The 19747-nt window shown below is 35.4% G+C and overlaps 1 protein-coding gene across 2 annotated transcripts in view; it reads right to left on the minus strand.

The window, feature by feature from the left end:
- Positions 1 to 13225, minus strand: part of LOC148944197 (uncharacterized) — a 167097-nt gene extending 153872 nt beyond the window's left edge. For both annotated transcript variants that reach the window (XM_089100607.1, XM_089100605.1), the window contains exon 1: positions 13110 to 13225. The gene's annotated coding sequence lies outside the window, so the exon portion shown is untranslated. The remainder of the gene's footprint in view (positions 1 to 13109) is intronic.
- Between the last annotated feature and the right edge of the window lie 6522 nt (positions 13226 to 19747).

Genomic DNA, 19747 nt, shown 5'->3' on the forward strand with positions numbered 1-19747 from the left:
AACATCGTTATTGCAAATTTCGGGATTGAACCAGTTTTTCGCACAGCTTATTGTTTGACATCCGTCAGTCCAACGGGTAAAGACCACCGCTAGAGAATTACTCTGGAAAACATTCAATACATCTTCCTCAGTCTATCGAAGTGCCCACGTTTGATGACTTGCCACAAGTGCCACGTTTGCCATATATACTACAAATTCCTCAGTCGCTCGAATGTTTGACCACTTGCCACAAGTGCTAGGCTACGTTGGCCGTATTTGACCATTGCAATTATAGCAGGTTTCAATATTCTAATTGTGGTTCGCAGACTTATATTCCTATTCTCCCGAATTCTTTTCAACTATGAAAGATGCCTTTGGCCGGTGGGTATTCTACGTTTTAAATCTTCACTGCATCCACCATCTTTGCTAATAATACTGCCCAGGTGAGAAGCTATCCACATTATCGATTTTCTTGCTATCTAAAATAGCCTCTTCACCTTCATTTATCCCAGTCCAAGCGACTTGGTCATCTCAACTTTAATTTCCAAACTTATTCTTCACCATGAACTCTCAAAACCTCCAAAAATCTGTAACACTAGGGGACTGAAATTATCTCTATAATGTAAGCTTAGAATGGTTTTAGCGTCCCATTTTATTCCATGCTCCTGAATAGCCTACGCCATGCTCCTTAGGACGAAGTCCATCAAAGTAATCCATATAAACGTGGATAGAACACAACCCTGATCAACTCCTGATTCAACAACAAACCAACTACTAGCCTCACTTCCTACCTCAGCCGCAGCAATATTGTTCTCGTACATAGCAATAATCACTTTAATGTACTTACCTGGTATACTCTGCAAGGGAAAATCCTTTACCTCAGACGCTTCTCCATTATTAATCTAAAAGTTAAAATTTGGTCGGCACCTCCTCTATCCTTCATAGAACCGAACTTGTCTTTTTTTAAACTTTGTGTACATCATTATTTAGAATAATAAGTATCCTCATGGTAAGTAATTTCCATCCTATAGAAACTAAGACAATGCGTATGTAATTATCACATTCAGTATTATCACAATTCTTATTTAGGCAATTAATCAATGTTTTTCTAAAATCATTAAGAACTACCCGTTTTTAAAAATTCATTTACCATATTATCAGCACCTGAGACTTTATTATTTTGTAATACTTTTAATACTGTCTCTAACTCATACTCGGAAAATAAATCTTGGCTCACTTCCAAACTGTCAACAAAAATTCTCATTCTTTGCTATATCATTTCCTGCAACTTTATTACGGTTTAACACGTTCTCAAAATTTTCTGCTCTCCTCTATCAGACCTTTTTTTTTATCACAAATTGAGACTTTATTTTTATTTTTTAAACTACGACAAGGCCAGGCTGACTATATTTTCTATATTTCTCAACATGCAAACCCAGTGTCTTACCGTCTGGCTGTATCTTCCGGATCCTCGGCAATTTTATCCAATACCTCCATTTTGCAACTCCTTAATTCATATTTTAATGGCTCCTTTAATTCCCTTACTTTTCTTTTATTATCGTATGATCTATCACTCAAAAGCTTCTTAAAGAAACCCCACCTCTTTTCTACCGGGCTTAATGCATTTTCGCAAATATTTCTTGGCTTGGGTCTAACTTTTCTCCCTAAGAAACCCTGTGCTACTTGGCAAGCTATTTTCCTAAATTCATTCCATCCATTTTCCGCATTATCAAATTCTGAACTCTCTAGTTTCATATTCAACTGTCTTTAAAAAATTCCTCTCAAACTCTCATTCTGGATCAGCGTCATATCCATTCGGAAGGTAGCTACCCTTCCCAAACATCAGCTTCAATTTCATTCTAGAAACCGCCATATGATGGTCTTTTTCTTTTATTATCAATTTCAACACTCCTGTTTACCCCAGCGTCTTGTTTCTGTCCTGCCAGTCTTCTGTTTACAATAAAATAATTAAAACGAATAAATTTGTGCTTACAAACTTTTTAGCAGTGTACTGCTGTTGTTATTTTCTTCTCCTATACCAAATTTATCTATGTTATTTGTAAAGACTTTTTCTTCTTTCCGACAAATTTGATTTGATAAAAAAAATAAATAAAGCTGTATATAGCAAACATGTAAGCAGTATAGCAGGAATAACCACTATGAAATCACGATGGACCCTGAGGGACATCTCGTGGAACCCCGAGTTTTATACTTTAACACGAATTAATAAAAGTACCTGGGCTAAACAATGAAATATGGATTTATCAATGAAATTAATTATTAAAATGCCTCTAACAATAGTACTACTATTAGGACTATTAAAGGGAAGTGTATTAGTTCTGCCAAAAGAGCAACACAAGAACAAAACGCACTAACTAAAAATAAAAAAAAGGCTTTGAGTTAGAAGGAGGACTTAAGGTTCTCAACCCTGCTGTATCAGTTTTTAATGTTTTCAGGAAAGCTAAATATTTCCTTGTTATATTTACCTTAAACACGAGACCAAAATGCACTAACTAAAAAATTAAGAAAAGGCTTTGAGTTCTTAGACCCTCCCGCCATTTACCCATGCCGCAGCCATTTAAACATTTGCCTCTCAATTACTTGGACTATCTGTCTTGGCTTTTCTCTTTTTACAATTAGCCATGTCTTGATGCAACCTACTGCAAAATACCTGATAAATTAAATTCAACCTGCTCTCAACCCTGCTGTATCAATTTTTAATATCTTCAGAAAAGCTAAATTTATCCTTGTTATATTTAGCTGTAATACAAGACCAAAACGCACTAACTGTAAAATTAAGAAAAGGCTTTGAGTTAGAAGCAGGACTTAAGGTTCTCAACCCTGCTATGTAAATTTTTAGTATTTTCAGAAAAGCTGAATATATTCTTGTTTGTTTACTCTTATCAGAGCGCTATTTTTCTCCCTGCAATCCAGCAATTTCAAAGCACAACTGTTCAAAATATATTTTTGCTGAGAATATATTTTGACATGGAACGGCTGAGAAGCCAATAAATTGTTTAATGATTCTGGCGAAATTGCTTTATTCGCTTTGTGTTTTCTAAAATCTGGATGGATATTTTCATTCTGAATTTAAGTATGTGAAGCTCGGTTTTGTTTATGATCTATAAATTCTAATTTCTTTGGGAAGTTGGCTGGCCAACCTATTATGTATGCACATAAACTACTTTTTAGGTAACTCTTAAATTCAAAATAACTCATAAATTCGATAAATTCAAAATGTACTCATAAATTCAAAATAACTATTTTAGATTTGAATGCTTTTTTATGAAGGGCGTATAAATTGTCTTTTGTTTATTTTTTTATATAGTAAGAATTAGCTATTGAAGAACTTCTTCAAACCATTTGGGTCTTGGGGGTTATTGCTTTTTAAAGCAGTACCTTGAAAAAATTCATGAACTAACAGTTTTAATTATTCTTTTATGAACTATAGTTTTAATTATTTATTTAACTATTATAGTACTTCTTTTATCGTATTTAGCTTTCTTTTGTTTATTAATTAAGGCTGTCAAAGCTTCATTCAAATGGCTTGGATATTGTGAGGGAATGTTGAAAATATTATGAATAGTACAATTGTTGAGGATAAATAGGCAAATTAAAAAGTAAATTAGAATAATAAATAGGCAATAGAAGAAAAGAATATGAAATAGACGGAATAATACTTTTTATACACATAATAATAAAATTTTCAAATCTTTGACCATACTTAAAAAATCTAGAAGCAATCAAAGTCTAGTAACTGTTCTTATCGAACTTTATTATTATTATTATTTGCAAGGCCGTATCCAGGGGGGGGGGGTTACCCGGTTTGAACCCCCCCAGAAATTTTTGACCGACTCGAAAATAAGTCGAAAATTAGTAAAACCTAGGTAAAAATCAGTAAAATTAGTCGAAAACTGAGTCAAAAATTAGTAACCCCCCCCCCCCAAAAAAAAGTCAAAAATTAGTAAATCTCCCCCCCCCCCAAAAAAAAATCCTGGATACGGCCCTGATTATTTTGTATGAAACAGTTCTTTGTTATTTTTCATTTCTTTCAAATTTTATTGTATTTTTATGCGAATTTAGAGAAGCTTCTAAAAGCCCTGCATCAGAAAAGTAAGCGTGAGCGTGGTAATTACAGAGGTATTTGCTTGGTTTCTGTCGGAATATTCTAATCAAACCAACTATCAACAAAGCAATTCAACAAAGCAATTTTTCTGTTCTATTTACTGTAAATTCTTAAGGCAAATTCTTTGTGCAAACGAGACAAATTCTTTGTTGCAATAGTTAATTATGAAACAAATTTACCTTCAAAATTTTTTTTTCCATATTTGACATATGTGATGGAAATTTTTAGGGGAATAACTTTTGGAAAACTCTAATTAAACCCATCCATATGAGAAGTAATAAGAATGATTGTTGTAATTTTAAACGCATTGGCTTGTTTTCTGTAGGAAACAAATTACTTACTTTGATGATACACTTTAAACTTGATTGTATTGAAGGTAAAGTTAGAAGACAAGAACAATCTGACATTTGGAAAGGGAGTTTATGTGTCGACCAAATTTTAACATTCAGATTAATAATTAAGAAGGGCCTGACTTATCAAACGCCATTAGTCTTCGGTTTTATTGATTATGAGCAAGTGTTTGATTCAGCCGAAAGAAGAGCCTCAGTGAAGGTTTTATCTTCACGAAAGAAATTCAAAATGAACTTTGAAAAATCAAGAAAATGTAATTTTGACAAGGTAAACCACAACCAAACACTACTGAAATATTCCAACTCTTGCATTTTAGCGAAAGAAATTTAAAATGAACTTTGAAAAATCAAGAAAATTTAACTGTGACAAGGTAAACCACAACCAAACACTACTGAAATATTCCAACTCTTACATTTCAGCGAAAGAAATTCAAAATGAACTTTTAAAAATCAAGAAAATGTAACTGTGACAAGGTAAAACTGAGTCTCTCAATCCCCGTAAAGCTCTTTTAAAAGATGCAAGAACTACTTATTTAACACAAAAAATTTCTTTTTTAATGACCACCAAGTAAAAAAAAACCACACGGAATCAGGCAACTGAGTCTCTCAACCCCATTAAAGATATTTTAAAATATAAAAAAAATACTTATTTAACAAAAAAATTTTGTTTTAAATGACCATCAAGTAAATAAAAACCACACGGAATCCGTCAACTGAGTCTCTCAATCCCCATAAAGCTCTTTTAAAAGATACAAAAAATACTTATTTAACACAAATATTTCGTTTTTAATTACCACCAAGTAAAGTAAAACCACACGTAATCCGGCAACTGAGTCTCTCAATCCCCGTAAAGGTCTTTTAAAAGATACAAAACCTACTTATTTAACACAAAAATTTCGTTTTTAATGACCATCAAGTAAAGAAAAACCACACGGAATCCGGCAACTGAGACTCTCAATCCCCGTAAAGCTCTTTTAAAGATAAAAAAACTACTTATTTAACACAAAAATTTCGTTTTTAATGACCACCAAGTAAAGGAAAACCACACGGAATTAGGCAACTGAGTCTCTCAAACCCTGTAAAGCTATTTTAAAAGATACAAAAACTACTTATTTAACACATACAAAAACTAATTATTTAACACAAAAATTTCATTTTTAATGACCATCAAGTAAAGAAAAACCACACGGAATCCGGCAACTGAGTCTCTCAATCCCCGTAAAGCTCTTTTAAAAGATACAAAAACTACTTATTTAACACAAAAATTTAGTTTTTAATGACCACCAAGTAAAGAAAAACCACACGGAATTAGGCAACTGAGTCTCTCAAACCCTGTAAAGCTCTTTTAAAAGATACAAAAACTACTTATTTAACACAAAAATTGTCGTTTTTAATGACCATCAAGTAAATAAAAACCACACGGAATCAGGCAACTGGTTCTCTCAATCCCTGTAAAGATCTTTTAAAAGATAAAAAAACTCATTTTTTATGAAACAAAACTTTTCTTTTTAATAACTTCCACTTAAAGAAAAACTACATGGAATCAGGCAACTGAGTCTCTCAAACCCCTTAAAGCTCTTTTAAAAGATGCAAAAAATACTTATTTAACACACAAATTTGGTTTTTAATTACTACCAAGTACAGAAAAAACACACGAATCAGGCAACTGAGTCTCTCAAACCCCTTAAAGCTCTTTTAAAAGATACAAAAACTACTTATTTAACACAAAAATTTCGTTTTTAATGACCATCAAGTAAAGAAAAATCACACGGAATTAGGCAACTGAGTCTCTCAAACCCTGTAAAGCTCTTTTAAAAGATACAAGAAATGACCACCAAGTAAAGAAAAATCACATGGAATCAGGCAACTGAGTTTCTCAATCCCCTTAAAGCTCTTTTAAAAGATACAAAAACTACTTATTTAACACAAAAATTTCGTTTTTAATGACCATTAAGTAAAGTAAAAACACACGGAATTAGGCAACTGAGTCTCTCAAACCCTGTAAATCTCTTTTAAAATATACAAAAACTACTTATTTAACACAAAAATTTTTGATTTTTAATGACAATCAAGTAAAGAAAAACCACACGGAATTAGGCAACTGAGTCTCTCAAACCCTGTAAAGCTCTTTTAAAATATATAAAAACTACTTATTTAACACAAAAATTTCGTTTTTAATGACCATCAAGTAAAGAAAAATCACACGGAATTAGGCAACTGATTCTGGCAGGTTGGAGGAGAAATTTGCAGGAGGTGTTCTAGCAAACCTCTAGTTAAGGGTTTTGGACCATAATTATTACAGTGATACCGTTTTATGCTTCCAAGATCTTCCACGTAAGAAGTGGCATCAAATGTGTTTTTTTTTTTTTTTTTCAATTCTTTATCTCACTTACGAATGGTAGAATTGATAAAAAGCACGTAGATATGAGCAAAAGTTATCAAATGAGCTATTAAACATCACTCTGAAAAGTTCTGGTAGCCCACTGGCCCTAGCTTTTCCACTTGAGACATGGCACCAAAAGTGCCATTTTTAGTGCTAGTTGAAATTTGCAGATAGTGGAGTTTATAGGAAGAACGTAAATACGAGCAATATTTTTTATATGAGCAATCAAAAATCTATCTAAGATGTTCTGTTAGCCCGCTAGCCCCACCCCTCGAGAAACGGCATAAAAAGTGCCTGTTTTCATGCCATATGCCACTTGCACACGGCGAAATTTATATAAACAACGTACATATGAGACATAGCTTTTTAATGAGCTCTTGGGCATCTCTCTATGTTGTTCTTGTAACCCGCTAGGCCTGAAAAAAGAAGAAAAACGACCGTTTTAACATTTTTTAACTTTTAGTTACTATGCGCTGTGGTTCGCTCTTTACTAGGTTGCAACTGAAACCTAATAGATGGTAGAAAAAGTGAAATCTAATAGATGGTAGAAATTTTAAAAACCTAGTAAATATAAGCAATAGCTTTTAATTGAGCCATTAAACATCTATTAACGATGGTGTAGTAGCCCGCTAAGGTGTTAGTAGCTTACTTATGAGCAGATGATTTGGTAAAGTTAATACGAGGGCTAGGAGGGGAGTGTATAGAAGTGGTTACTTTAAGGCTCCAATTATGCGCTCTGAAACAAAATTATCGTAGTAGTGCCTGTTTTGCGCTTTTAAGCTTTTTTAATTTAGAAGTGACACCAAAAGTTTTGTTTTCGGTGCTATATCACACTTACGGATGGTAAAACTGAAAAAAAGCACGTAAATAATTGCAATAGCTTTCAAATGAGTCATTAAACATCACTTATAAGTTCTGCTAGCCCAATAGCCCCGGTTTTTCCACTTGAGACAAGGCACCAAAAGTGCCGATTTTAGTGTCATTTGGAACTTGCTGATGGTGGAATTTATATGAAATACGTAGATATGAGCAATATCTTTTATATGAGCTATAAAAGATCTGTCTACGATGTTCTGGTAGCCTGCTAGTGCCACCCCTTGCGAAATGGCACACAAGTGCCACATGATACTTGTAGATGGCGGAATTTATAAAAAGGATGTAGATATCAGAAATAGTTTTTGAATTAGCCATTAAGCATCTCTCTATGATGTTCTGGTTGCCCGCTAGGCCTGCTGAAAAAAAAACGGGAGACAGATCAGGGCTACCGATGCAAATAACGTGATTTTCCTTGTTGCTCAGGCAGGGGACTGTAATTTCCCTATACAGGGTTTTCGACCATGCTGATTCCAATGGTACACTTTTCATTTTGATCTGACGCCATTTTCCAGGGTTTTGAGGCTTTTTTTCGAAATCACCATAAATTGCTTTTCGCGATAAACTTTTACTTTTAAGAAGAAATGAAATAATAGTTAACATTCCTGGGTCAATGTCAGATGTCAATTTTTTCACTAGGTAGTTTTTTCAGATCGCGCTTTTAACTTTTGGTTACTATGGGCTGTGGTTAGCTCTTTACTAGGTCGCAGCTACCGCTGCAACCATGATACCTTGCCGGGAAATGCTTTAAGAAATGAGCCTAGAAAATAACGGCTAAAAAAAACCGACACCGATATTCCCGACACGATACATGCGATACCAGTGCGCCCGATAATGATACGCGCGATATCGATACGCCCGATACCACATACAGCCCTTCCCCAGGGACTATGGAGAGCCATATCATAATCAAAACCATATATATTGGACCTTTGAACTATGTTAAACAAAATGGCTATCTCAAAATTTTTATAGGACTAGCTTGGGGGAGGGGGCCTGGAGGGGGGGGGATATTTGCCCTCCAATCTTTTTGGTCACTTAAAAAGGGCACTAGCAAATTTAATTTCCATTCGAATGAGTCGAATGAGCCATTAAACATGATGATGTTCTGGTCATTCGCTCGCCCTGGTGAAAAAAGAAAAAAGAAAAAAAGGAGACACATGAGTGCTATCCATGCAAAAGTCATTTTCCTTGGTGTTCAAGGTGGGGGGACTGTAATTACCCTATAAACGGTTTTGGACCAAGCTAATACCAATGGTGCACTTTTTATTTCGATCTGACACCATTTTCAAGGGGTTTCAGGCTCTTTTTCGAAATCACCATAAATTTATTTTCGCAATAAACTTTTACTTTTAAGATTAACCGAGCACAACAACTTCAAATCCATGTCAATTTCTTGGCGGGGAAAGGGGTGAGAGGTGGAGGCTTCAGAAATACCATTCAGTATCGTAACTTTGACTGCATGTTCAATCCTCGATCCCTTATTTTGGCAGTACAACAACTTTCCAAGTCAAAGAAAAACAGGTTTTCTGAACAGAAAATCTTTTACGGGGACACACGGAGGTACTTGGTGGCAGCAAATTAGCAACGTACAGAGTTTTTACAAGCGTGTCATCCGCCGATCAAAAAGTCTTCTAAGTCTGTAAGAAGTCAGCGTTCGAAAGGGTTGAAGGTAGAGCCTTGAAAAATTCCTTCCCGCGCCTCAAATTAGGCTGTATATTCAACAAGAAAAGCTTCATTCGATAGCAAAATGACTTCCTAAGTTGATGAAAAGCCTTTCAAGTTGATGTCCAGTGTTCTGGACAAAGATAACGCGACTTTTATATACGGAGGTACTTGGAAATCAGCTATATACGGAGTCTGTAGCTGTATCCTGAATGTTTATAGCAACTTTTGTAAACGGAGTTTCTAGAAGTTTCTTTGGTATAACCCATCGAATTTGAAATCCATTCGTTGTTCTGGATGAAAGAAGGGGGGAGAGGTAGAGACTTTAAAAATATATCACTATTATAATTTAGACATCAGCCCTAATCCTGGATGTCCATTCTGGAAGAACAATAGCTTTCCAAGTCAGCGACAAGCAGGTGTTCTCCATAAAAACACAACTATTATACAGGGACAAGGAGGTGCATTGAGGAAGGACATTAGCTGGCTACGCACGGAGTTTCTACATTGTCATCCACCTAGAAGTTCGTGAGAAGCCACTGTTCTGAAGGACTGCCGGCAGAAACTTAAAAAATACCTTCATGTGCCCCAAATTAACCTGTATATTTAGTCTTGAAAGTTTCATTCGCGTAGTAGGCGGAATTTCAAGTCAGTAAAAGGCAGGTGTTCCAAATGATATCTCCAAAATTTTTATATTAAGAGATACGGAGGAACAGAGGTAGCAAATCAGCTGCATTTGGGGTTTCTAGAAGTTTTATTCGTCTAGGAAAACAACTTCAAAATTAATGTGAAATTCTGGACGAGGGCGAGGAGCAGAGGCTTTATAAATACCTACCAGTACTTTATATTCAGACATCAAGTCTAATCTTGGATGCATCATTCTGGAAGAACAACAGCTTTCCAAGACAGTGAAAAGCAGGTGTTCCACATGAAAGCACAACTTTCATACAGAGACAGCAGCATATTAGCTAAGCACGGATTTTCTCCAACTGTCATCCTCCTAGCACAATTTCTTCTAAGTTTGTGAGAAGTCAGCGCTCCGAAGAGTTGGAGGTAGAAGCTTGAAAAATACCTTGGAGGATCCCAAATTATGTTGTATTTCTAAACCTGGGACATTTATTCACGCAGCAGAGCAGAATTTCAAGTGAGTGAAAAGTCACTGTTCAGGATAGAAGTACAACAGCTTTTACTTTGGGAAACAAGAAGGAACACGGCGGCTGCAAATTAGGGTAAATGGGGCTTGTCTTGTCCTGAGAGGGACTCACTGGCGTCAGAAAATATAGGATATACTTGCGACCCTTCTGTCTCCTTAACTCCTGATCCAATGTTTCCTTTATCCCGCTCCAAAATGGAATTCTTACCAAATCCTTGCGAGATATCGTAATATCTGGAAGCACCTTTCTTATAAGTTATTCTCCACATTCTCCAAAAATAATATTTTAATATATTCAAGTCAATATTATTAATATATTCAAATCAACAGGTAAAACAAAATTTCATCGAGTCAAGACTACAAAAACCCGTTTTAACGAAGAAACTATGATCTTTCATCATATTCAAATAACAGAGAAACATGGGCTACCACTAGAACTATATTTGAGATCAACAGAGGGGGGGGGGGGGTTGCATTGTCAGAAAAGCGACCATAATATTTTGGAAGAGCATAAAATAAGGAATATAATGGTACTACTTTTATTTGTTATAAAAAAAATTATTTAAAAAAAACATATAGAACTCTACTGAATAGGCAATTATATTTCTGAAAGATTTTACAACACAATTTTTTTCTAACTTCATCAAGGGTCAGTACCTTCTGGAGGGGAAGGAGTAGAGGTGGGCTAATACAGAAGAATTTAGAAGACCTCTAAATAATTAGACAATTTAGACAGACCTTCCCGGAGCTTAATTTAAACTGAATCTATTTCTCCATGCGGTACTTGTCTGTTATCTAAAACACACTCGAAAAGTGAAGTTTGGTGACAATAAAATATGATGAATATAGAATACTTTATTAGCAAAATTGTGAAGGTCATTTGTGAATAACTAAACTGGGAGCTTCAGCGTCGGCTGACCGTCTCAAAGACAAAGAAGAGTTCATTATTAACGCAATTCTTGACCTAGTTCATTTAGTTTATTATTAACACGATTCTTGAAGACACCGGTTAGTTTGCTTTGACTAGTGACAGAATATAGTGACTCACCCTGGATGTTCAAGAATCATTTCAGATTGTTGGAAGGGCTTCACTTCGAGAACTTCACTTCTCGAATGTGTTTTATATAATGGAAAGTAGCCTTTCAGTAATGAATCTAGGGCCAAAAACATACTCTGGGAAGGTATTGTCAAGTCTTAGAAATTTGCCTAATTGACAGGTTTATAGGCCTACCTATTGAAATTTTGACAAAACAACATTTTATCTTATATTTAAGTTATACGTTTCTTTTTCTCTGGTTTAAATTCTGAAAATGCAATTCTTAGCTTATTATTTGGGTATAATTTTAAGTCATTTCAATGGGTTTTGGTAATTTTTTCGCAGTTCATATTATTGACTTACGAATAAAGTAAATATACCACTCGATACCTTTTCTGATGCTCTTTCCAAATATAATAATCATTTTTGTCGGAAATGAATTTTACCCCCATCCCTATATAGCCTATACCAAATCAGGGTGTATATTTGCACATTAGGGTGGGGGTAAAGTTTAAACTTACCTCTCATTTACATTAGAAATACAATTTAGCTCAACCCCCCCCCTAATGTGCAAATATATACCCTGAATTGGTATATATAGGGGTAGGGGTAAAATTCCGGTAAGTTCTACCAAATCATATTATTGAGTTAGGAATAAAGTGAATACACCATTCAATGCCTTTTTTTATGCTGATTCCGAATATAATAATCATTTCTATCGGAAATGAATTTCAGCCCCCCCCCCTAGATATACCTAACCTAACCAAACCCTGAATTGGCATATGCATATGCAGGCATATGCCGGGGGGGGGGGGCTAAAATTCATTTCCGATAGAAATGATTATTATATTCGTAATCAGCATAAAAAAAGGAATCGAATGGTGTATTCACTTTAATCCTAACTCAATAATATGATATTATTGAGTTAGGACTAAAGTTAGACTTTAGTCCTAACTCAATAATATGATTTGGTAGAACTTTACCAAAATTCCTTTCCGAAAAAAATGATTATTATATTTGGAAAGAGCATAAAAAAGGTATCGAGTGATATGTTTACTTTATTCGTAAGTCAATAATAGGCTATAGACTGCGAAAATTGACCTGTTTTTTTTTCTAAATTTAGGATAAGACTTTACAGATCTTTGAAACTTCATAAATTGGGATAAGAGCAAAGTTGTGAAGCTGAAAACAGTTCTTTTGTACTTCAGTAAAGCAGATGATCTGTTTTGCAAGGTTTCACTTTCATAATACAAAGATTTTTAATGGTCATCAAAGGTCACTGTCCTCTATAGGGAGAAGGGGTGGAGGTAGGTACTCTTTAGACCCATCCCTGAAAGTTTCATTTCCCTAACCTAACTCCTTTCCAAGATAGTGAAAAGTAGCTAAACTAGAATTTTTCTGCCTAATTGTGCACTGATACCCTTATCTTTTTAGCTACACCACTTCTGAAAATCTCTAGGCTACCCTACAAATTCCCCATGCCTAGGCTAATTGTCAAGCTTACCTATAGTCTAAACAATTTTAGTTTCGAAAACCTGGCTTACCAAATTAATTTCACTGACGTTTGCACACAAAATTCTTCACTTCAAGTCCTGCTAATTTATTCTGAATTCCACCATTTAATAAAGTTTTTTCCCTTCACACAGGCAACCAAACGTTATTTTTCTCGAAGTTAAGGCCAATACTGACCTACACCAACAAGTTTTAGATTCCGCGCGCCACTCTTCTAAAGAGACTCCGCCCTATTTCTCATTGCGTAATGCAATTCCTCATAGGCTACAGTCTTGTAGCCTCTATTGATTTTTTTTTAAACAGGCTTTTAAATTATCTTAAAAAGTAGAAAATATAATCAAGACAATGGCCCAATCGTTATCTGGTTATCGATATTTAGGCAAAAACCCAGGTACTTTTTTAGTAGCCGGACAATACGCCAGAAGTGAAGTTTCGTTAATGCTAATGAAATAATACAGTGTATGGGGAAAATATAATAGTTTAGAAACAAATTTGGGCTATATATTTGCAGATTAGGGGTGGGGGCTAAAGCATAGCATATATTAAATACGTAACCTGACCTAGGTACCTTTTATGCCCCTTCAACCCTAAAAAACTAAAGTTTAAATATTTTTCACAGAGTGGAAATTGCCTATTCACTAGGCAGTGGACACCTATTTTTCATATAGAATCTTTGAGACTTCGATGTGGTCTTTCTTGCGTCTTGCCCGGCTACTAAACAAGTACCAAAAACCATTTACGGGGGGAGGGCTGCAGTGGCGTAATTTCGTCAAAATCCTAGGGGTGGGCAAAGGTGGAGCCAATTTTCCCAAATCAAGTGAAAATGGCAGTACAAACTGAAAAAAATATCCATATATTACCATAAAGGCCAAGATATACTAAAGAAAACTGACCTTTTTCTCTGGATACTTGAATTATACAGGCTTATTTTAGTTTTGACAAGATTTTTGTAGAAACTAAATTTCAGCTGGGGGCATAGGCGCTGGAAGGGGGCAGGGAGGGCCATGCCCCCTCCCTGACAATTTGGGACTATAAAGTAGTTATAATGAAACCAAAAGAAAAAAAGCAGAATATGGAATAATCACGGAAAAATGTGTGTTGCCCCATTGTTGACTGCCTGCCAATAGATTTTGACCTTATAACGAAAATGTAAGAACATATCTATTGATAATGTTCAACCAGCTTGAAACATGAACAGTAGGGTTCTTTGATACGCTGAATCTGATGGTGTGATTTTCATTAATGTTCTATGACTTCGAGGGGGTCTTTCCCTCTTTTTTAGAAAATCAGTCAAATTTTCTCAGGGTCGTCGCTTTTGATGGGTAAAATTAAACTTAATGAAACTTATATATTTGGAATCAGCATAATAAGCCAATTCTTTTGATACATCAATTGGTATAGAAATTCAGTTTTTTAGAGTTTCGGTTACTATTGAGCCGGGTCGCTCTGTACTTACAATTCATTACCACGAATTGTTTGATTACCCATCAAAATCCAAACAGAGATCATTGAAATATTGATCGTTTTTTTCTGCGGTACCATAAGTACTGTATTCAGAAAACTTTACAGTTACATGAAATATAATAAAACAAATAGAAAAGGGTTTACAACTAAAGTAAGGAGCAAGTTTAAAACTTAAAACAAATATAAATTACTCTGTATATAAGGGGACTGCCTTTTCATCACCTTGCTCCTTAAACAAAAGATTTTTTAGTGCTTTGAAAAATCTTATCTTTCCAATTGCAAATTTTCTTTAGAATTTTGGAAAAAAGCCAAACTTCTCAGTAAAGAGTAAGGAGCTAAAGAGGAGGCAGCCTCCTTCACATAAAGAATTATCTGTTCAAATAGGTTTCAAATCTGTTTCTTGCTTTCAGTGGAAAAGCTTTTTTTAATTTAATTTCTGATTGTTTTCCAAATCATACCCAGGCCTAACCAAGATTTAATTTGAGGCACCCGTCCCTTATATCCCTGGTTAATTGCTTTTAAAATGTCTAAATCAATAATTGTACGTGTATTAGTACCGTCCTACGTTTGAATTTTCATTTTCAATTTTGGATTTAATTTGAATATACTTAAAAAATTGGTGATCTTGGTAAAAATTCCTTGTTAATATTAGGCTACTACAAAAGAATTTCGGTTGGATGAAAAGGAGAATTATTGTTTGTATGGATGGAAATTCTGTGAGATTTTTTTCTTCTACATAACTGAAGCCATCACAACCTCTACAATAGGATTATCTTATCAATAAATACATTACATACATTTGTTTAAATACATTGAAATACTTCATATAAATAGGAAAAGAAATAACACCATTTAAAATTGCAGAAAACTAAGTTCCTAGCAGTATTTGCCACCCCAAAGAAATTTCCTGGCGGGGCTGATGATGACCTGCCTTACCCTTTTCACCTATGTGCTGGTAACAATCGGAATGTAATATTTTAGCTGTATAGAGAAAAACTATTTAATTAATTCCTACTCCCCCTACCCCTTTCACCATTTATCTGAAGCCTCGTGAAGAGTAAGCGGTTTGTCCATTAAAATGAACTTTTTGTAGGATCTCCCCTACCCCACCTAAATAATGAATCACCCCCCCCCCTCATTATAGCTGACACGCAATCACAGATCACCAGACGTAGCCTAATTTCATTACAAATAAAGCAAAAAAAACTTTGTTAAATGTACTTGAATGGCAACTTCTTGAATGGCGTTACTTCTTTTGCAGCTGGGACGCCTAAAGTATAGTTATTGATACTTTTAAATCAAATAGTTTCTCATAATTCTAAAGTGATTGCAAATTCGTCCTCTTTGGGGTAAAGTCGTAGTTTGGTACCCTAAAATGGCAGAAAACAAGACTTTCCCCTGGCCTTATCTGTTTGGTCACTTAAAAAAGAGCTTTAAATTTTCGTTTGGATGAGCTCCCTCCCAATTATCTCGGACCTTCGGTTTGATACAATCATGACTGGAAAGAAAAACAATAAACGTGCATCGACGATGTTTCTTCTGAAAAAAAAGGCGCAATTCCACATTTTGAAGTTTGGAGCTTTAAACCTCTATGGTAGGGTTCTCTGGTAGGATGTTTCAATAAGATTGAGGATGCTTTTTGACAAATATTCTCAGGTTTTCGGTTTTAGGGTGGTAACAATAAACTGAAAGAATTTTATATATTTAGAATCAGCATAAAAACCAATACTGATGGTGTAACAATTGTCATGAGGATTCCACTTTTAGTTTTGGTGAATATTGGCCCAAGTCTCTTTTGACTTCTTATTTTTTATCACAAACTATTTGGCAAGATTCTCTTGTGACGAAAATTTTGTGAACCCGTTCATTTTATTGAATCGAATAGGACACTAAAAAGAAAGAGGGTTAATTTGGCAGCTGGATATTAAGTTTAAATTTTGTTTTTATTTCGCTATTCCATTTTTTTTTAGTGTCTGAATATATATGGAATTTAAGTTCGAGGGGGAAAATTGTTCTGTTATGAAAAAGGTACATTTTACATGGCCGTTATAAAATCAAAACGTGGTATCTATGCAGGCAGGATGATTTTTGAGTATCTCTACTACTTCTGTAAACTATTCTAAGGCGTAGGAAAATGCATAAAGACGAGTCTACAACTGTTATAATTTACGGAAGCAATAAATCTTTCTGTAATTTTGGTTTGAGTTTGATTTTCTTTTAAGCTTAAATGCATAATAATTAAACATATTATTGACTAGATAAATTGATCCTTTTACCAGAAATCCTTGTCGTTTAAAATTTACTTTCCTGTCACCCAACCACCACTGCTATTTTGCCGTCTGCCCCCCCCCCTGGAAAATTTTCTGCCGTCACCCACGGCGGGGGGGGTATTTGGTCTGGAGGGGGCAGTCGCCCCACCCCCGTCCCATAGCAAATTACGCCCCTGGAGGGCTGCATTCAAAAAATGTACACAAACTTGCACTTCATTAAAAGACGTTGAAAATTATAGAAAAACGTAATGAGGTCTTGGAGGGCGTTTCCTGAGGGAGGGAGTAATTTATGTATCTGGCTAGGCAATAAGCAAACTTCTACGAGTTGAGAATAGATGTGCAGAATTTTTTTTTGGGGGGGGGATGAGGTCAGCCGTTTGTTATTTCAAGTGGTCATGTTGGACACGAGCTTGCGTCTTTGGTGGGAAGGGGTTGGTAGCATAGAGTTATTTAATTGAAGGGGTCGAATGCAAAAATGACAAGGGTACTTTAGACCAATCTTGATTAGAATTATACTAGGGACGTACACAAGGAGATCACGGCCCTACCCTGTCCTCTGAATCCTAAATTTTACCGAATTTCTTATTCAGATTATGAAATAAAATATATTTTTATTATTCTCCCCTACTAAACAAAAAGAAAAACAACGCACATGCCTGGACTCCACGAAAATACCATATTATGTTTAATATTTTCTGTAAATTTCTTAAGACCAACTTAATAATAAGTTTGACGCCCCCTTAATAATAAGTTAAAATCACAAGGGACGCCCCCTTATCATTCTGGGTGCTAGTGGAAAAAGGGGACGCTTTTCTATTGTTTTCAGTTTTTGGCTCATTTAGTTTTAAGTCTTCACTTTTTGAGTTTATAATAAGTTTTGCCTTCTTATGCTGGTCCCTGGGTTAGATTTCGGTTTTCCCGCTTTATTTTCCAAATTAAGTCATGTTTAAAGCGAAGGGGTACATTTGAGACTTATACTGATTCAGAGAGGGAATTATGTTGTGTTGTAAATGTCTCTATCTATTAGCCATGACTGGAATAAAATACGCTTCAGTGTGTCTAGAATAATTCAAATTCGGAATACAATTTTTGTATATTTCTTCTTTTTTTGTAAAAGATAAAAGTAGTTTCAATGCATATGTGATAAGTCCTCTAATTTTCAGCCGACGAGATCTTCTTTAATTTTATTTAGTTCTATAAGAGATGTTATCTCGATTCCCCGTGTCTCATTTTTCGGAACACTATTTCTCCAAAGTTCATTTCCTCTAATTGATTTATTTTGACCCCCCCCCCCCTAAGTTAGATATCCTGAATCAAAAAAATATATATATTCGGTAAATAAAATTACAGATTTCATCTAGCTAAGGGACGAAGTAGTGCAGTTTTCTGAAGCAACATTAGACTAAGGAGGAGGAGTAGACAAAGTAATAGAGTAGATTGCAGTAGACTAAGGAGAGTTTTAGAGGAGCATTAAGACTAAGCAGTGCAGTTTTCTGGAGGAGTAGAAGAAATAAGGAGGAGGAGGAGGAGGAGATAAAGCAATAGAGTAAGATGCAGTAGACTTAGGAAGGTTTTTGGAGGAGCAATGGGAATAAGTAGAGCACTTTTTTAAACGAACAGTAGACGAAGGAGGAGGAGCAGTAGATTTAGCAGTATGGTAAGGAACAGAAGACTAAAGATGGGTTTGGAGGAGCAGTAGGACTAAGTAGAGCATTTTTTGGAAGGTTCATCCCTCCTAACAGCTGCCAACGGTAGAAAATTCGAGCCATGAAATTCCAAGGGATTTGTTTAGTTCAGGGATAAAATAAGTAGGTAGAGACATAGCCAGGTTAATACCGTAGCCAGGAGTTTTGTTTGGCGGTTTTTTTCGGGCGGGGGGATTCAAACCCCCTTAATCTACGGCCTTGGTAGAGGATAAAAAGGATAAAGATCGTCCCAAGCCATTGCTGGCGCATAGGGCTGCGCCAGCAATCAACCTTTCAGTTGCTCGGTCTTTCTTACAGAGACAAGTAGCAAGCTTGTCACCCAACCTTTCTGCGGCGGGCATCGAACCCCTGGCCCAGCATTGCCAAGCAGAGCATCAATCCACTGTGCTATATTGAAAAAGCTGTATTTTTCATTATAATACTTTACAAAGACTCATACGTATACCATGTCTTGGTACAGACTCATGTGTAAAAGAAGAACCTGAAAAAACGAAACATTTTCTGATAAGGACCATGCTAGTAAATCTACTCGCTGCAGGCACCTTCACAGAAGTTTATTATGAGGGGCAATTATAAAAAAGGGCAAACCATATGGGCAATAAAAAGGGGTAAATGGAAATTAAAAAAGGCAAATTAAAAAAAAGGGCAAATTACTTGGACATCCTGCAAAACTGTCGCATTTTTTGGGGGGTGAGGGTGGTGGTGGGAGGGATTAATTTAGAATATGTGACCCTCCCCTCAGTCTGTCTGTACATCATGTGGCTTGTTACTTATGATTCCATTTTTTTACATCTTCTACTCCTTATTTTCCACGCAATACCTTAAATTGTTTTTTTTTTCAAGACCACACTGCCTATCTTTGACGAACAAATAAAGGTTCAAATGGAGATAAGTCAATTTATTAGACAGTGAAAAAAGAAACAAAAGTTTGCATATTTCGACCACACACACATCGATCGTCACTAGCATTTCTGTTGATGACGATCGCCGTATATGTGGTCGAAATATCCAGACTTGTGTATCTTTCACTGTCTGATAAATGGACTTATCCCCATTTGAATGTTTATTTGTTCTTCTACACCTTTTTGCCATTTTTCAAATAACATTCTGTAACTTACAGACTATAAGGTTAACGGTTTCATTTTGAAATATAGAAATTCAACACAGGGTAATAACCTTGTGTGACGTCACGAGTGATTTGTTTGTCATGGAAATTAACAGGTTCACCAA

Source organism: Artemia sp. Qi Xiang Cuo, chromosome 14 (assembly GCF_049724085.1).
Source record: "Artemia sp. Qi Xiang Cuo chromosome 14, ASM4972408v1, whole genome shotgun sequence".
Lineage (NCBI taxonomy): Eukaryota > Metazoa > Arthropoda > Branchiopoda > Anostraca > Artemiidae > Artemia > Artemia sp. Qi Xiang Cuo.